Source organism: Triturus cristatus, chromosome 12 (genome assembly GCF_964204655.1).
Source record: "Triturus cristatus chromosome 12, aTriCri1.1, whole genome shotgun sequence".
NCBI classification, from domain to species: domain Eukaryota; kingdom Metazoa; phylum Chordata; class Amphibia; order Caudata; family Salamandridae; genus Triturus; species Triturus cristatus.
In genome coordinates, this window is record NC_140595.1 from 456164141 (window position 1) to 456182707 (window position 18567).

Here is an 18567-nt window from a genome sequence, read left to right on the forward strand (position 1 = left end):
CGAAAGCCCTATACATGTTGCTATGGAGCAAAAGCCATGAGGTTTATTTATCCATGAATGTCCCAATGAGTGGAAGCCTCAAAAGAGAAGCAGGTCAGACTACAGCTCATTTATAGTGAAACTGCAGCCATATTTAAAAAAATCAAGGGGCACTAGTAAGGACAAAGGGGAACACGACAAACTGAAAATGGTCCTGGCCCACCTTGAACTACAGGTAATAAATGTGGGACTGCAGGATGGGTATATAAAAATATGCATCCTGCAAGTCCAAGACACCGTGTAGGCACATGCATCTAGAGCAGATAGAATCTGGGCCTATGGAAGCATGTTGAATCTGTCCTTCCAAAGGAAGGCATCGAGGAGGAAGAGGCTCAAGACAGGTCTCTGGCCTCCATCCTTCTTAGAGACTATAAGAGTAACAAATCCCGACTTTCTCTCAGTCTGGTACTATCTCAATGGCACCGTTGGAGAACTAGAAGCTTAACTCCAGCAGCAGGATAGATAGAAACTCTTCGGACACCTGTTCTGGTGAAGGAGGTATATTGGGCTGGGAGGAAAGAAAAGGTAGAGCATAATCATTTTGAATAATTAGCAAGACCCATCTGTCAGATGTGTTGGATTGCCAACCCAGAAGGAAGTGCCAGATCCAGCCTCCCATTTGGGGGTATACATCACTGCTGGCAAGGTAAATTGTTGGCTGTTGTAGAAGTAGAGAAGGAGGATTTGGTAGGCTTGTGCCCCTGTTGATTCGCCTGCTAGATCCAAATTCCCCTAAGGACTGGGCTGTCTGTTTTCTTAAGGGTTAGGAAGACTGTCTCTGACTATATGCTAGACCTATAAAGTAACCCCTAAATGTTCGAAACTGGGGCAGGGACTGTTTTGCAGGGACCAACAGCACTAACAAATGCGCTGTAACTCTGCTGTCTTTGAAGAGTTCCAAAGTGGAGTCTACCTTTTTACCAAAACACAGGACCCATGAAAAGGAAAGTCAACCAGCAAAAAGTGCGCATCACTAGAGACCCATGTAGAACTCATCCAGTCAAGTCAATGAAGAACTACAATGTTACCAACTACCCAGCCATGGTATCCAAACCTGCTCGGATAACTTTTTGCCACGTTCTGTCCATCATGTATCATCTGGGTCAAAGAGGCCCTAAGATATTCCGGAGAGGCTGGCAAGATCTTACTGGCCTTGTCCCTATGGGCTCGAATTATCAGTCCAACAGAGAGACCACACTTACAGACCATAATGCCAGATTGCTGAAGAAAACATACCTTTGCCAAAAGTGTCAATCATTTAAGAGTCTATTTCTGGAGGAAGGGTAGGAAATGAATTAGACTTCACTTTACTGTTAGAGAACTGAAATAGGGTGCTTGGTAAGAAAATCAGGGTCACCAGGCGCCGGTCTATGTTGCTTGGCCACCTGCTTGTTCAAAGGTGGGCAAGAACATGGTTTCAATCAAGTAGCCATTAGAGTGTCTGTGAGGCCATCTTTAACCGCAAGAGATGACTTGAAAGTTGCTGGCTCTAGGTTCTGTTAAAACAATTATTTTTGTCTCAATGTAGGGCAGCTGTAATTCTAGTACCTCAGCTGCCTTCCGAATCACGACTGAAAATGAGTCTCTCTCTTCCAATGGTGGCCCATGTGTGAGTCAAGCTCGGACTCGGAAGAGGTATCAAGCCCATTAACGTTCTGAAAATTAAGGTATAAAGAATCAGCAGTATAAGAGAGGGGAGCACACCATCCACCTCACCATTGTCAACATTGTCATCATCCTGGGGCTCTGGCACAGGATCAATTTCAGCACTAAAACTGTAATGGTGCCTCTGCTGACAGCTGCGACACAGTAGAGGTACAAGGTTGGAGTCAGGCTGCATGACAACAATTTACATTTTTCTAGTTCCGTAGTTCGAGCTCAGGCTGACATTAGTTTGTGGTCCAGCATGGGTGTAGGCACTGCATCACTGTCCAGCATCGGTGTCCGGATGCCCAGAGACGGTGCACATAGTGGGGCCAAAATAGAAGTGTGTTACCGGTGTCAGTACAGGCCAGGTAGCAAGTCCCAAACAGACAGATAAATCCAGAGAGGGACCCACTGGTGTTAGCCTGACAGGAAGTTCCTGAAGTTGACTGGATCCCAAAAGCATGCCAGAGAGAGCCGGAAGGGCATGGAGTATTTTCAACACTGGCGCTTTGAAGGCTTCAAACTGTTGCATGGTTGATGATGGACTGGGAAATTCTGGGCATGTTGGGATCAGCTGAGAAATCGGCTCAGTGTGTGGCAACCTCGATGGAGTGTGGCTCACATCTGGACGTCCTCCTTCTTAGAGTCAGTGTGGCGGGATGGGGTTACATTTTTTTAATGCTTGCGTTTGGATTTGGACTTGTCGGAGGCCTTTGTAGGGAAATGGAATGACCGCTGGAAAGGCACAGTGACTTGGAGCAGGACTGGGATTTAGGCAAAGGCCGCAAATTCTTCTTGAGTTCAGTGACATACAGAATTGCTTCTCTGTCTCAAATAGCCTTTGGTTGCATGAGGGTACATTATAACATGAAGCTGGAGCATGCCCAGAACCCAGGCACCAAAGGCACACTTCGTGCAGATCTGTGACTGACCTATGCTTCCTACAGTTGCAGCAAAGCTTGAATACTGTTGTTTTCGGTAGGGGACCTCATTGTCTAGCACTCTATGAAAAGTTTGGAAGTCATCTGAAGACCCAAAAATTGAGAAGCAGTGCTCTGGATCTACATTGAAAGGTGTGGAAGGAAAGGAACTGCTATCAGGGGTGGCGCTTATATGCAGCTTTGCTTGTTCACTTCCAGGAGGATATATAGTCAACGCAGAGCTGCAAAATGCCAATTTGCAAACTACGGATCAGGTAGGGCATCTGGGGAATATTTGAACATGAGGAATATGCATTCACAAGTATGTATCAGAAATCAAAGCCACTGTGTATGATGGCACAGAGGTAAAAAGGTCACGGAGTAATGATTCCTAATGGACCGCTTTAGAGGAGAGTGGTAACAGGGCATTTCCTAAAATAAAAAAGCAGATGTCCTGTCCACCAACCTATGAGTTCCACTAACTCATTTAGTTTCAATAGTTTTTTAATTAATTTTCAATGAAGGATAAAGTATAAGGAAGGCATACCCACCTGTAAACTTATTACATCTCCCACCCCAATAACTCTGCCCCTGAACAGCCACCCCAAAGCCCATGTACCATTTGATCTCCTTAAACAAATATGCACTGTTCAGAGATAAACACCAGAGACATCCCCAAGCTTTATTGCACATGTCTGTCTTTTTCCAGCGTATCTAGCACCCTAACCCTCTAAAGGCATGTTTTTCCTCTGTAGTCCCGGTTTAGATATACAAGCACTGGTTTCTACAGTTTGCAGAATAAATGCTCCTTCCCACTGTACTGCATACCAACTCTGTAGCTCAAAAGAAGGGAGTATCTAAAGGTCGTCTGCTAGACATAGATCTTTCCCCAAAATGGTCAGGATCCCTTGCTTACCTGCTAGGAGGAGCTGGGGATGCCTTTTTCCCTTCTGGGAATGCAAGGATCAGTGTTCCTGTGAGGGGCAGCCCTGTAATATGGCCTCATGATAATGTGCTACCTCTTTATTCGTTATCTGTCTAATGCCCTCTATAACTCCTGACACGTGTTGACTGCTGCAGAGTATTGGGTTAGTGTGACTGTTTCTTTGAATCTCTTTTAGCAAGCCTCATCTTATATGGTCAATAGTATGTAGAGTCCAGGATGTATAGAGCTCCTAATACAGGAGTTGTATACTGTCTCTCCATGCTGTGAATACCTGATGTGGTTAGAGGGAGAGGGAGGGGACAGAGGGAGTGGAGGGCAAGGGGGTGAAATTATGTTAGTACGTTTGTCCTAGATACTCCTTTTTAAGCTTTCAAAGAAGCCTTGTGACAAGCAAAAGGTAGCGATTCTGACCTTGTAGAGGTTTGGGGATCCATTACATCTCCTTCAAGGGTCAGGTGGCAATACACCAGACTTTATCTGCTTCACTTTAAAGAAACGCTACCAACTAGTGGAGTTGGGAAGCCTGGAGAATATGCCAAAAATGGGGAAAACCCAGCTCTCTCTAGCTCGTGTGTTCAGTGCATTGTGTTTTCCTAAGTCTCTTTCCAGCCTACAAGAAGGCGACGCAAATGTCTCTTGGATGTGTCTGACAGCACCAATCCTAAAGGACAATGGAAGGGACCTGAACATATTCAGGATTTTCAGCAACACAGTAATTTTTGAGAGCTACAATATGGCTGAGGAGATATCAACCCTTACCCACTCAAGAAGGCTGAAGAACATATTATCCACTGAACACCTGTGTGTGTTGGGAGTCAACCATAACCTCAGATACTGGATTCCAGAAGATGTGCATCTAAATGAGGTAATGTCTTATGCTGTACTTAGAAGGGTTTTATCAGCAGCTAACACAGTCCCTGACTTATGTTGGTTTACACAGAAGCCAGGATCGGCTAATATGCCTCTATATCCCCCACTAGTCGGTGCAAGGATGGTTGTGAGTAAAAAAAAAAAAAGGTTATCAAGATGTCATCAGTGAAGGCTGTGATTTTAAAGGTGACTAAATTATCATTCAATTATCCCTATTTTTCTACACAAAGGGCAACAGGCCCAAGGCAAACAGCAGGTGGCAAAGTGGACATTCCTGCCTAGTACCTGTCTGGAAAGCTAGTAATACCAAGAGTCCAACATTTACTTCAGTATGCAGATAGAACTCCAGGCCAAAAGAAATGTTTCAAGGGTATTTGCCATCATTCCCCAGACTACATGAGCGAACACTTTTTTAGCATCCAATGACAACAAGATTGCTTCTTCCCCAATATCAGTAAGGTCGTCTATGTATTGCGACTTGTTTTATACACATTGGCCAATCCTCTCTGGTCTGCATGAATTAAAGAAGAGAGCACAGAGAATAGTCTAATATCTAGGATTTTATTAAAAATTTCTATCTCAAGGATGAGGAGCAATAGGGGCGGTAGGAGTCGCAGGATGTTGGCTACACCCAGAGTCTCCTCAAACCTGTTAAAGACCTCATTAAGGAGTGGGATTGGGAGCAGAGCAAAAGTGTTGTAGAATGATGCCATGAAGTAATTTGGGCCAGGGGACTTGGCTTTTTAGGTCCTTCAATGCCAAGAAACATTCCTCTTTCGTTAATGGCATTTCAAGAGTGCCCATCCACCATGCCCTATTTAGGGACTGTAAAAAGCTTGTAGGTAAGCCTGTCTGTCTTTATTAGCAAGAGTCCCTTTGACTCTTACTTTGCAATTTGTCTTAAGGCACATGGCTAGATGGAGCCCGAACCCCTCCCAACAACCCCCCCACCCCCAGGTCCTTTTGCGAAGCTCACTATCCATTGGATTGCCTGTCGGAGGAAAGGTTCCTGTTCTTTATTTGGGTCATAGACCAAAATCACTCAGAAGAGACTGTGATTCCACTGGCAGAGGACTACCAGACATTGGTGAGCCCTATGCCTCTGGATCCAGGATTCAGTAAACGAGAGAAGGAGCCTAGCAGAACTCCCACTCAAACAGTCTTCCTCAAATCAGAGGAGAAATATTGTTGTGGATTTAGTGGGGCCTTAGCCATTTCTGATAAGGACAGGGGATGCAAGTCTCCACGATCAGGCATATATTACCCTTTAGGTTGGTGACCTAATCCAATTATTAAGATGTTTCAATGGAATACTTAGGCCTCTAAAATGATATGCAATGACTATGAGATCTATCATGGCATGTGTCATCCCACCTAGACTTCCCAATTCTTCATTGCCCAATGCTCGGCATTAGTGAATCATGCCTGCTTGGTGGCACTATGGGTGGAGCCTGTGTGAGGAAAATATTTGTCAAATACCATCAAGCATCACTAGAGATGTGGCCCAGCCATCATCACTGTGGCAGAAGCAGCACTGCAGTGCTTCAATGGCTTGGTAGCCTGCTGCTAAAGCTTAGATGATATTTGAAGGTTTTTAAAACATTAAAATAGGTGAGATGTTGTTTTCTACATGTGGTGCAATTTTCAAATACTAGGAAACCTTTTAAGCACTGAAACTCCTTTTCATAGATGACTGGTCCAACTTTTTTTAATCAAGAAACATAGAAAAACAGGGCATTCCTTTCGGCTTGGCTTTATGTAATCACATGGGTCTTCTCTTGCCCAAGATACTTAGCCACAATATTTAAAACGGAGTCAAAGAGGGAATCTACTTACAAAATATAACGTTGGACAGGATTTGCCAGTCACTTTCCAATATAGTATTACATCCAGTGATAGTGGTACCCACAATGAACACCTTTGTGTGATGTATAAGGCTGGTATTGGTCTGCTTGACCTGTTGAATCTCTAGACACCGTTTATGTCATTGGTCATGACAGGATCGATCATATGCTCAGAGAAGTTATGTTTTGTGGAATTCTGTAGGCATGCAAAACGTCTTTCCTAAAAGATAACGGACTTTTTAAACCTTAGCCCTGCGATGTACAAGGAGTAGTTTCTTTTCTGTAACTCCAGTTCTGTAGTAGGGGTATCTCTGTTATAGTCATAATCTAGTGAATAGTCCCGCCCATGTGCGTGGACCCCGGAGCAATAAAAATAATCTCTTAAATTGTCAAGCCATGCAGACCTGCATCTACACTTAAGAGAGGATTCAAAGACAGATAATGCAGCCTATATCCACAGGCTACACTGTCCAGTACTTCAACTAGAAAATTCCACCAACATCCACAAACAGCACTGCCTGCCCAGCTTTTTCCACAGAGAAAAACCTGCCTCTACCAGCAAAAGCCTCTGGAATGATCGAGAGGGAGGAATGGACAGACAAGCCCCATAGGCTGCCATTATGTGGCTCAGAACAGGATACTGTGCCTTTAATAAAACTTTCCAGAACTTTTCCAGTATCCCAGAATGCACAGCAGGTCCCTTTTACTTTCAGTTCTTTTTGAAGGCGTAACACGCCAGACCTGTAGCATACCTTACATTAACATTTCTCTCTCCACCGGGGAGGAGGGCGGGCGCTTATGACTATAACAGAGATACCCCTACTACAGAACTGGAGTTACAGAAAAGAAACTACTCCTTCTGTAGTAGGGGATCTCTGTGTACAGTCATAATCTAGTGAATAGAATGGCAAGCCCATCCCCACACCAAACCGGCGGTGGAGAAGACTACAAAATGATACCACTGCTGTGCGAACAAATTTCGCAGCGAAGCCTGCCCAACCTGAGCATCTGCCCTGGCATCCGTGTCCAGACAGTAATGCTCAGCAAAGGTATGGACCGACCTCCAAGTGGCCGCCTTGCAGATTTCTGCAATCGGAACATTACGCAGCAAAGCAGTCGTGGCAGCTTTGCCCCTGGTGGAATGAGCCTTAGGTTTACCCCCTAAGGTCTTATTAGCCTTTTGGTAACACAATTGTATACAGGACACAATCCACCGAGAGATGGACTGTTTGGAGGTAGCAAGACCGGTCCTGACTGATCCATAATTGATAAACAATTGGTCTGACCTACGAATATCTTTGGTCTTATCAAGATAAAACTTCAACACCCTCCTAACGTCCAGGGAATGTAGAGACCTTTCCGCTGGAGAAGAGGGATTCTGAAAAAACGTAGGTAAAGTTATGGTCTGGTTGACATGAAAATCAGATATAACCTTAGGAAGAAATTTAGGGTGAATACGCATAACAACCTTAGCAGCATGAAATACCGTATAAGGTTCTTGGCAACACAACGCCTGAAGTTCACTCACCCTGCGGGCCGATGTAATGGCCACTAGGAACGCCGCCTTCCAAGACAGGTGCTGTAACGAAGCCTTGTGAATCGGTTCAAAAGGCTCCTTCATCAGTCTGGACAGCACAACATTCAATTCCCATGAAGGCGAGGGAAGTCTGACAGGAGGGAACACTTTCTTCAAGCTTTCCAAAAAATCCTTGATCACAGGGATCTGAAAGAAGGAAGTCTGTGAAGGGCATTTCCTGTAAGCAGTCAAAGCAGCTAGATGAACCTTAATGGAATGGAAATTAAGGCCAGACTGCGCCAAATGCAAAAGGTACGGAAGGATGACATCTTCCTTACATGTCGTCGGGTCAAAGTGCTTGGACTTGCAACAGATGCAGAATCTCTTCCACTTGTAAGCATAGGACGTCCTAGTGGAAGGTCGCTCAGCCTCCTTCAGTATATCCATACAATCTGCTGGTAGATTCAGATGGCCATATTGCACTATCTCAGGAGCCATGCCGCCAAACTCAAAGACGAGAGGTTGGGGTGCACCAACTGCCCCCCGAACTTCGTGAGAAGGTCCGGCCTGCACGGCAGCCGTATGTGAGGAAGGAGAGCCGGTGAAGCAGGTCCGTGAACCACCACTGTCTGGGCCATTCCGGGGCAATCAGGATCATCCGCGCCCTGGACTGGGACAGCTTGATGAGCATCGCCGGAATCAGGGGAATGGGTGGAAAAGCGTACAGAAAGCTGTCGATCCATAGCGCATTCCCCAGCGTCCCCCGCTGGTAGTACCTGGATGCGAAGTCTCGGCATTTGCTTTTTTCGGCGGTGGAGAACAGATCTACGTCTGGAGTCCCCCACCTTGCGAAGACGTCCCCTAGTACTTCGTCGTTTATGACCCATTCGTGGTTTTCCTGAATCAGTCTGCTCAGTGCGTCCGCCTGAACATTCTGCACACCTGGCAGATGCGTGGCCGTAATCGTCAGTCCTCGGGCCAGAAGCCAGTGCCAGATCGCCTGCGCCTCCTGCGACAGAGTGCGTGATCTCGACCTCCCCTGCTTGTTGAGGTAATACATCGTGGTTGTATTGTCCGTCTGTACAAGCAGCGAGTTGGTCTGGAAGGACGGATGGAAGGCCTTCAATGCCAAGTAAACGGCTCTGAGTTCCAGGAAATTGATGTGGTACGTCGACTCCAACGGGGACCACTTTCCTTGTATCTAAGTCTCCGGAATGCGCTCCCCAGCCTTGGAGAGACGCATCCATCACGATACTCTTCGTGGGAACGTCCTTGTGGAAGGGAACCCCCCTGAGGAGATTTTCCGCCGAACACCACTACTTCAGCGACTGAAGAGCATGCAGAGACAGCCGTATCTTGTCGTCCCAAGAACCTGTCCTCTGATCCCACGGATCCTCCAAGCACTCCTGCAGTGGTCTCATGCGCAGCCGTGCGTGAGGCATGAGGAAGATACATGAGGCCATCGATCCCAGCAGTGAAGACACCTTCCTGACTGTCGTCGATGGAGCGGTCATAAGGGCCTGAGCCTTCCGAAGGAGTGATAACCGTCTCTCCTCCGAAGGAGACACGCTTGCCGACAGCGTATTGATGGAGGCCCCCAAGTACTGTATGCACTGGAGCGGAGTCGGGACAGACTTGGACATGTTGACGTGCAACCCCAGCTTGTTCAAGAGAACGCACGTCTTCTGGAAGTGCGCTTGTGCTTCCGAGAAGGAGAAGGCCTTGATCAACCAATCGTCCAGGTACGGGTAGACAAACACCTTGTTCCTCCGCAGGTGTGCAGCTACCACTGCCATGCACTTCGAGAAGGTCCTGGGCGCAGACTTTAGCCCGAATGGCAGTACTGTGTATTGATAATGATTGGCGCCGACTTGGAATCGCAGGAACTTCCTGTGCTTCTGTGCAATGGGCACATGGAAGAACGCATCCTGTAGGTCTATGGCACAGAGCCAGTTTCCCCGTTGCAGCTGAGGGTAAATCTGATGCAACAATAGCATGCGGAATTTCTCTCTGCGAGTCCATTTGTTTGCTTGCCGCAAATCCAGAATGGGCCTGAACTCGTTCTTGTCCTTCTTGCGAACCAGGAAGAACCGAGAGTACAGACCTCTTCCCCTTTGAGACAGAGGTACGTCTTCCACCGCCTTTTTCCTCAACAGGATGTCTGCCTCCGCCTGGTGCTCTCGCAGTTGATACTGTGAGCTTACCGGCGGAATCGCTGGAGGCGGGCTGATGAACCGAAGACTGTATCCATTGCAAACAATATTCAGCACGCACTTGTCCTGAGTAATTTTTCGCCACTCTGCCAGAAAAGATTGAACGCTTCCCCCCACTGGAGTGGGTAACGGTTGCAGGGGAAGTAATCGCTCAGGGCCGAGACCCAGCCGGGCCCTTGGTCGCTGTAGCGGACTGCTGGCCTCCTCTACCCTTCTGGCGCTTCTGGAAGGGTTTCCGGAACTGCTGCTGCTGTTGTTGCTGCTGTCCCGAGGCCTGCCCACGCCCTCTGCCTGCAGCCTCGAACCGTCTCTGGAACGGGCGCTTCTTCTTCTCAGGCTTCTCTAACCCGACAGCCGTCAGGGTCTCTGCCTCCGTCTTCATGCGGGCCATTTCGTCGTCCGCATGCTTGCCGAACAGGGTTTCCCCCAAGAAAGGCAGGTTGGCCACTCTTTGTTGTGCCTCCGGTTTGAGTGAGGTAAGGCGAAGCCAAGCGTGACGCCGTTGGTTGATGCCATGACAATATCTATGTGCCGCTAACAGAGACACATCCGCCGCCGCGCTGATAATCTGATTTGACACCAGCATCCCCTCACGCAAAGTCTCTAGAAAGTCCTCCTTCTTGTCGCGAGGCAGCAGCTCCGCGTACTGCTGGAGAGACTCCCATAGGGCACGGTCGTAGCGCCCCAACAGTGCCCCGGCACTTGCCGCCTTCATGGTGGTAGAAGCCGTCCCACAGACCTTTCTGCCCGCCGAGTCTAGCCAACGGTTATCCTTATCAGGCGGCACTTGCGAGGAAGGAGTGGTAGCATGTTGCTTCCTTGCCGCCGTCACAATGACCGAGTCCGGTTTCGGGTCCATCCTCAGAAAGGTCGGGTCCGATTCCGGCACCCGATACTTCTTCAGGAGCCTTGAGGGGGCTGGTTTCGTCACCGCCGGAGTGAGGAACAACTCCGTAGCGGGCTCCACCAATCCCAGCACTAGTGGCAGCAGGGGGCGAGGCAGGTGCTTCTTGTGCAGCGTCTCGAAGATCACGGACGTCGTAGGTGTTGGCACCGTCACCGTGATCCCTAGCTTGGCCACACCCCCTCAGTAGCACCTCCTGGAAGGAGACTATATCGTCGACAGGCGATACTCCTGTCCCTGGCGAGTCCGACAGCGTCGGCGAGTAGTCCCTGGCAGACGATTGGGTGCGGGATCTGGCGCTGCGCCTCCTGCGGCGTGGCCCAGATGTCGATGACAACCGTCCACGGCTCCGTGATCTTCCTCTCCGTCTGGAGGGAGAGCGCGATCTGTTTGGCTTCGGCCGCTCAGCCGGTCTTGCAGGCGCAGGCGACGGTGGCTCAACCTGGTGCCGCGGCCTCGGAGTTCTCTTCGGTGGCGTCGGATACCTAGGCAAGAATGGTATGAGGAGGAGGAGGAGGAGGAGGAGGAGGAGGAGGCGGTGACGTAGGGATCCGTGGTGAGGGCTCCCTTGGCAAAGGAGGAAAGGGTGGCGACCTAGGCTTAGGAGGTGTATACACCACTGAGTACACCGAGCCCGGTGACTCCGTTCTCTTCCTTTGTGACCCCGAGGAACTCCTGGCGTCAGGACTCCTCCTGCGCTGCCTCGGTGTCGATGAACGCCTCCTCGACGGCGAACGCCTCCTCGACGGCGAACGCCTGGGACAGGTCCTCGACGTCGGGGATCCCCTCGACGGTGACCGTCTCCTCTTTGCCGACGGCGAACGGCGACTTCGCCTCGACGGCGAGCGCCTACGCCGGGACTGTTCGATGCCGATGACTCGACGGAGAAGTCGACGGCGTCGACGAAGATGATGTCGTCGACGGCGGACTGCTCAGCTCCCTCGACGTCGAGCGTCGACGCCGTTTCTCCCCAGAGCCCTGGGGAGACGGTGAGCAGACTGCAGCCATCCCCCTCGACGCCGTAGTCGACGGGGACGTTTGCTGGGCTTCCTGCCCCTGGGGAGCCCCCCAGGGGCCTCAGCATAGGCAGAATCAGCCCGTCCTGACCCACCTTGTGCCCTCAGCCTTCTGTCCTCCAGGCCTAGGAGCCTGATTTTCATCCTTTCCTTCAGGGTCCTGGCTGAGAAAGATTGGCAAATGTCACACTCCTCTGGAACATGGGACTGGGGAAGGCAGACGATGCACACCCTGTGTGGGTCCGACTTGGCCTGCTTTCTCTCGCACTCTGGGCACTTGTCAAACAAGCCAGGCATGTTGACCACACAGAGCACACACAAGAAGGAAGGCAACAAGGTACTTAATAAGCACTTAAAAAGTGAACAAATCCAAATAAACCCTTGAAAAGGGAGAGCTCAATGCTCCAGGGTCCTGCTAGCAGGAGCCGGAAAAAAGAACTGAAGGGACCTGCTGTGCATTCTGGGATACTGGAAAAGTTCTGGAAAGTTTTCTTAAAGGCACAGTATCCTGTTCTGAGCCACATAATGGCAGCCTATGGGGCTTGTCTGTCCATTCCTCCCTCTCTATCATTCCAGAGGCTTTTGCTGGTAGAGGCAGGTTTTTCTCTGTGGAAAAAGCTGGGCAGGCAGTGCTGTTTGTGGAATTTTCTAGTTGAAGTACTGGACAGTGTAGCCTGTGGATATAGGCCTCATTATCTGTCTTTGAATCCTCTCTTAAGTGTTTATGCAGGTCTGCATGGCTTGACAACTTAAGAGATTATTTTTATTGATCCGGGGTCCACGCACATGGGTGGGACTATTCACTAGATTATGACTATACACAGAGATCCCCTACTACAGAAGCCAAGTTTCAGTTGACGCTGGCTACTGGCTGAGTCTGGCAGGACTCTCACAATATTCACCAAGTAAACAGAGTTGCTGCAAATTTCATGATAAAAGTATTATTTTACCAGTATGTCTCTGGTAATCAATAATTTCATTAATTGTCAAATCTCCAAAATACTCTAGAAAAGGATTTTGCAAAAGGGATATCATCAACCTTTACATGGCTGCAATTATCAAGTGCACTAGCAGCAAATAATGTCGCTTTCCCAACTTTTTTAACCTATCTGTAGCGCCTGAAAGGTGATGTGTGCTTATTGGTGCATGAAGACAAGCCCAGTGAAGCATTTCTTCTGATATGTGCCAATATTCTTGAATGCTGTATAAATCATCGTATATGCAGTCAGAACCTGTTTAAGACAGAAAAGCTTTTCAAGAAAACTTATAGGTATCCCATTTGTGAGTAACCCAGAAGAAACATGCTGAACAGCCAGATTTGGCACATTTGGGTGAGCCTAAATTTTGTTCACTGTTCCTTTATCATAGGTAATTAGACATCAATTCACACTAAAGATTTTATATTTACATAGCAACTGCAGGCTATTACCACCATGTTTAACCAAGGCCACAGTGGAATGTCATAGAGTTGGTATATGCAATTAAGGTGGACAAAGTAGACATAATGATCTTAAATGGGGGAGATGGCAGGCGTGGCCCACACACGTAGCTGCTAGCGCCGGCAGGCTCACCCTATGATCGACCCACTTCCAGTTTCCTACTTCCGGTCTTTCTCGGAGCCCCTGATGCTGGCGGACAGTCGGTGATCTGCTATCGTACGTCGACACCGGCATCAGCATCGATGGGGGAGAAACTGTCCGCGTGCTGAGTCCCATTGTGCAATCGCACCATTACGCCACTATTGAAGACGAGGACGGCTGACTACCGAGGGGTCCGGCCTTGGCTTCGTTGTCTTCACTGACTCCACTGGCCCTCTGTTCCCGAGCACGTGTTGCGCGACGTCACCTCTACGTGGCAGTTGGTGCTATCAACACGCAGCGTGGAGCCTTTGGTCTATCGGCTCCTGAGGGTGACTCCAGTCCTGGCTCTGACCACCGGCATCGCTTCTGGTGCGGCAGAAAATACCACACAGTGCCCTTCTTCTCCCCTCCCCCACCATTACAGATCGGGAAACTTGGAGGTAAGGGGGGGGGGAGGAGCAGAGGCAGCACAATAGCAGCGGTTAATACTCACGGGAACAGCAATGTGGGTTTATGCGATCTTGTCAAGGTCCCCCATAAGGAGATATATGAGGAAGAGACGCTCTGGAGAAATAGAAAATAAGTGGAAAAGGTGCTGCTACTATTGGACCGGGGGGGGGGGGGGGGGGGGGGGGATACTCACTGGCAAACCTTAAAGACAGTAGGTTCCGCAAAAAATAGTGTTGTTCTACCCTATACTGTCTCTCATCATACTCTTACATACTTTCTCAGTCCACTGCACTACTTCTTACTGACTCTTCTATTTCTCCCATTAATCTTTCGACCCACTGCGAAGAATATAAACATACAAGTACAATAACGGGAGAAATCAGCAACTAATGCATAAGCTGAATGACTCTCAAGGCGCATCGTAATTACTTAATACCGGCTGGCCTCCCATAGCCTGCCTTCATAGGTGTATACCTATAGTTTGGGTTTGTTAACGGCCGTGTTCCCTTCCTGCGCATAAAAGTAAAAAGCAAAATGCGCACAAAACAACCCAAACCAGGTGAAAAAAGGAAACATCAGAGATGTAGGGTCAAGCAACCACACCCTCTCCAGCCACAAGAGGAGTAAACAGAGGACAGAGAACTGCACAACAGAGGATGGAACTGAAGGCCAAGGCACTAGCCGAGAAAGGAAAACGGCATGATCGGTACGACCCCATTGACCCCATCGACCCCACTGACAAATCGGAGGATGAAGAGTGCATGTCGGATTTGGAAATAGAAAATGGTACATATAAAAATGGCCAATTATCAGATGGTCAGATGGGGGCGCAGCGAAGCATAGCTTTAAACACAAGTGAAGAGACTCAGAATGCAAACCGTGAAGCCCAAAGCAATATCCTCTTTTCCACACGTCCAAAACATCAGGCTGTAAGCCTAAAGATCAATCGCAACCCAACAATGAAGATGGACTGATAGCACAAGATGCGACAAATCTTCTACATAATGCCTGCACAGTCGCTTCTCCCCCTCAAAGCACCCTAGGTATAGAGAATTTTTCACTGGCCGCATTGTGCGGGGAGCAAGTAAGCACTGAAAATACAGTGGAGCCAGAGTCAGAGACTTCAGGAGAAGGGCTGAGACGAGAAGAAGCATCAATCCAAAAAATGCTACTAACCATACTGAACGAGATCAGGGACTTTAAAGCATCTCAGGCAGTGGAGATTGCTCAGCTGCCTGAAAGACTGGCTAAGTTGGAAGAGAACACATCCAACACACAGAAATGATTGGAAGAGGCCGAAACTCTTATTTCAGACTTGGAGGACAAACTCTGGGCGGTAAATCAAGAAATGTTAGCTTTGAGTAGATGCAAAAGTCAGGTAGAGCAGAAACTCCAGGATTTAGAAAATTATAACCGACGTTCAAATCTTCGGGTAGTGGGAATCCCGGAAGGTTAAGAAAGTATGGAAATGGTCGAATGGGTTGGGTCGTTACTTAAGAAAGTAATGCCAGATCTACAAGGGGACCTGCCAATCACTAAGGCCCACAGGGTCCCAGCACAGAAGCAACTCAATGCTAAATATCCACGCACAATATTATTGAATTTCTCGGACTGCAGAATAAAAGAAAAGATTTTAAGCATCGCCACTGTAAAAAGATCTTTTTCCACTGCAGAGATTCAGCAGTTCAGAATATTCTCGGACATGTCCACAGCTTCTGCATGCAGGTGGAAAGACTTTGTTAAGGTGATCGATACATTCAAAGGAAGGGGAGCCCAAGCAGCAATTGTGCCGCAGTCAAAACCAAGTACTGGCTAAAGGGAAATTCTATATTTTTTCAGACATTCACGAAGCTCAATTACTCCTTACAGAGCTGTCAGCTGGGCGGGATTAAGATCCCCTCCCCCCCTTTTCTTTTCTTTTTGGCCTAGGCAGAGGGCCGGGAAGAGGGCAGGCAAACAGTAAATTAGCTTAGCACTTTGTTTGTTTTAAGGGTGGACAGGGGTGAGCAAGAGGGGAGGAAGGAGGAGATAGTGGGTAATTCCGTCCTTTGAGGGGGGGCAGGGAGGTAGGTGGACTAACTATCAATTATATGTATTTTATACATCTCTGGTCTGCGCCTATGTTTTTTGATTCATGCTAGCGCCTGTCACTTTATATATTCTAGGTACTGTAAATGTTATTGCTATTTATTTGCACTTTAGACTTTTGTCTCCTGCGGATGTATATTTGCACTTTAGAACAGCTGTGCCAATTAAAATGTTATACGCCTCTGAGACACGCAGGGTTGAGGGCTGCGTCTGTAGAGGCAGCACACAAAGTCACTAGCCAACTTCTGATAAAGTAATTATGAGTAAGGAAAACATCACAGTCCTTTCTTTTAATGCTAATGGTCTGAATAATAAACGTACGGCACAGGCAATTGAAAGTTCGCTCAGAAGACACAACCCGGATGCCATTTTGTTACAGGAAACCCATTTCCAGAGCGCATCGGATGCGAGTACAATCTTCCAGAAATAGGCTGGCTTCCAATGTTTAGCGAACACAGGATGTACGCAGAAGGGGGTAGGGAAATATATAGGGAAGCATGTACAATTCCAAGTAAAAACACTCAGTCAGACACGGGAGGAAGGTGGGCTCTCGTACATGGAACTTTAAATCAATCAAGTCTCACTTTGGCCACAATCTCTGTCCCAATTTTTGATAATCCTCTACCCCTGCTACAGCTAAAGCAGTCACTCTCCTGTATTACCAGCCCTATTGTATGGGGGTGATTTAACTTTCTCCAGTTGAGTCCTCTATGAAGGCTCAAAAGCGAAACAAGCCCCAGGTGGCTACTGCCCTGGCTAGCTGTAAAAAGGCTGTAGATTTGATAGATCGATGGCGCTTTCAAAACCCAGGAAAACAGGACTTTTCATGCTTTTCGGCAAAGTGCGATACGGCTTCCAAGATAGATTTTTTTTTATTTCACATGGCCTCAAGGTTAATACATACGGTCACATACCGAACGCTTTTTCAGATCATGCTTTAATTAAGATGGAAATAGCGGGAGCAGGACCAAGGGCGAAAATGCCCACGAGGCGATATTTTAATAAACTGAATTTGGAAAATGAAAGCTGGTGCATGGAAATAGCCAACAAGATTAGTACTTTCTTTTCCAACAATACAGATTCAGCACCAATAAATATAGTATGGGATGCATTTAAGGCCACTTTACGAGATATAATTACAACAACAGAAATCCCGCACCCAAAGGCTAAAAAAGAAGAAAGATTAAAGATTGAGGCACGATTTACGCAGGCAAATAACGAGCACATGAAGTATAGAAATTTTAAAACAAAGCACGAACTGCTGCAAGCGAAATTACAGATGCAGGACTATTACTATCAAACGGGGGATGCAGTAAATAAGACTTATCTTCAAAAGGCATATGAAGAGAGCGAGTACACAGGGAAACTACTTGCCTGGCAGGCAAAAGAGAAGCAGGTCAAAAATCGAACTGAAAGTATTCAGGAAGAGGAATCTAATATACAACTAACTGATACTAAAGACATTGGAGATGCCTTTCTGAGACACTACAGTGGAATCTATCAGTCAGATCGGCAAACTTCGCCAAACCTCATCACAGGTTTCCTTGACAATTTGCCGATCCCTTCATTGAACGATGATATTAGAGAATCATTACTCGAGGAACTTACTATTGAGGAAGTTGAACTGGTGATTGGTTCATTAGCAAATTGTAAAGCAACCGGGGAGGACGGACTACCAGCAGAATTATATAAAAGATTAGCCCCCAACTCTTAATACAAATCATAAAATTAGCCAACCATTTACTGAAAGGAGGGGAGCTTCGGCCTCTTTCCATACAGCTGTGGTAGTCAGCGTCTTGAAGAAAGATAAAGATGGGGAAAACGTCAACTCCTACAGACCAATTAGTCTTCTTAACATGGACTATAAGATCTTCACAAAACTTCTTACAAATAGGCTTAACAGAATTGTGTGTTCACTTATTCATGCAGATCAATTTGGTTTTGTGACTGGGAGACAGCTTTCGACAAATACAATTTTTTTTATAGAAGCCCTGTATTATTGCCATAAGAATAGTATTGAGACGTGGTTTTTAGATGCTGAGAAAGCCTTTGATTTGGTAACCTGCGACTGGCTCTTTTTTATTCTTGAAAAGTTTGGTTTCCCAGAAGGCTTTATACAATTATTAAGAAAACTTTATAAAGGCTCACAGGCACAAATATTAATTAATTCTATAAATGTAGGATCCTGTCGAATACATCGGGGTACAAGACAAGGTTGCCCCCTTTCCCCTATTTTATTCGCCCTTTTTATAAAACTTTTAGCAAGAGTTATTAGACAAAAAAACGTAACATACCACACCTCTGCAAGGCATGACCACTATAAAATTTTATGCTGATGATATTGTTCTTTTTTTAAACTCCAGGGAACATACTCAAGAGGAGATCCTATGGATCTTTTCAGTATTCCAAGCAATAGGTGGGTACAAAATAGTCCATGATGGAAATTGTATTATGCAACTGTTTCGTGGATACTTTATTGCCAAATTTCAGGCTAACGTACAACTCCTGCCTGAAGAGATATCTAGGGATATATG

General features: G+C 47.2%; 1 protein-coding gene across 1 annotated transcript in view; it reads right to left on the reverse strand.

Annotated features, from left to right (window-relative positions):
- VPS35 (VPS35 retromer complex component) overlaps window positions 1-18567 on the reverse strand; it is a 364228-nt gene that overhangs the window by 221845 nt on the left and 123816 nt on the right. The gene's annotated exons all lie outside the window — the stretch shown is intronic.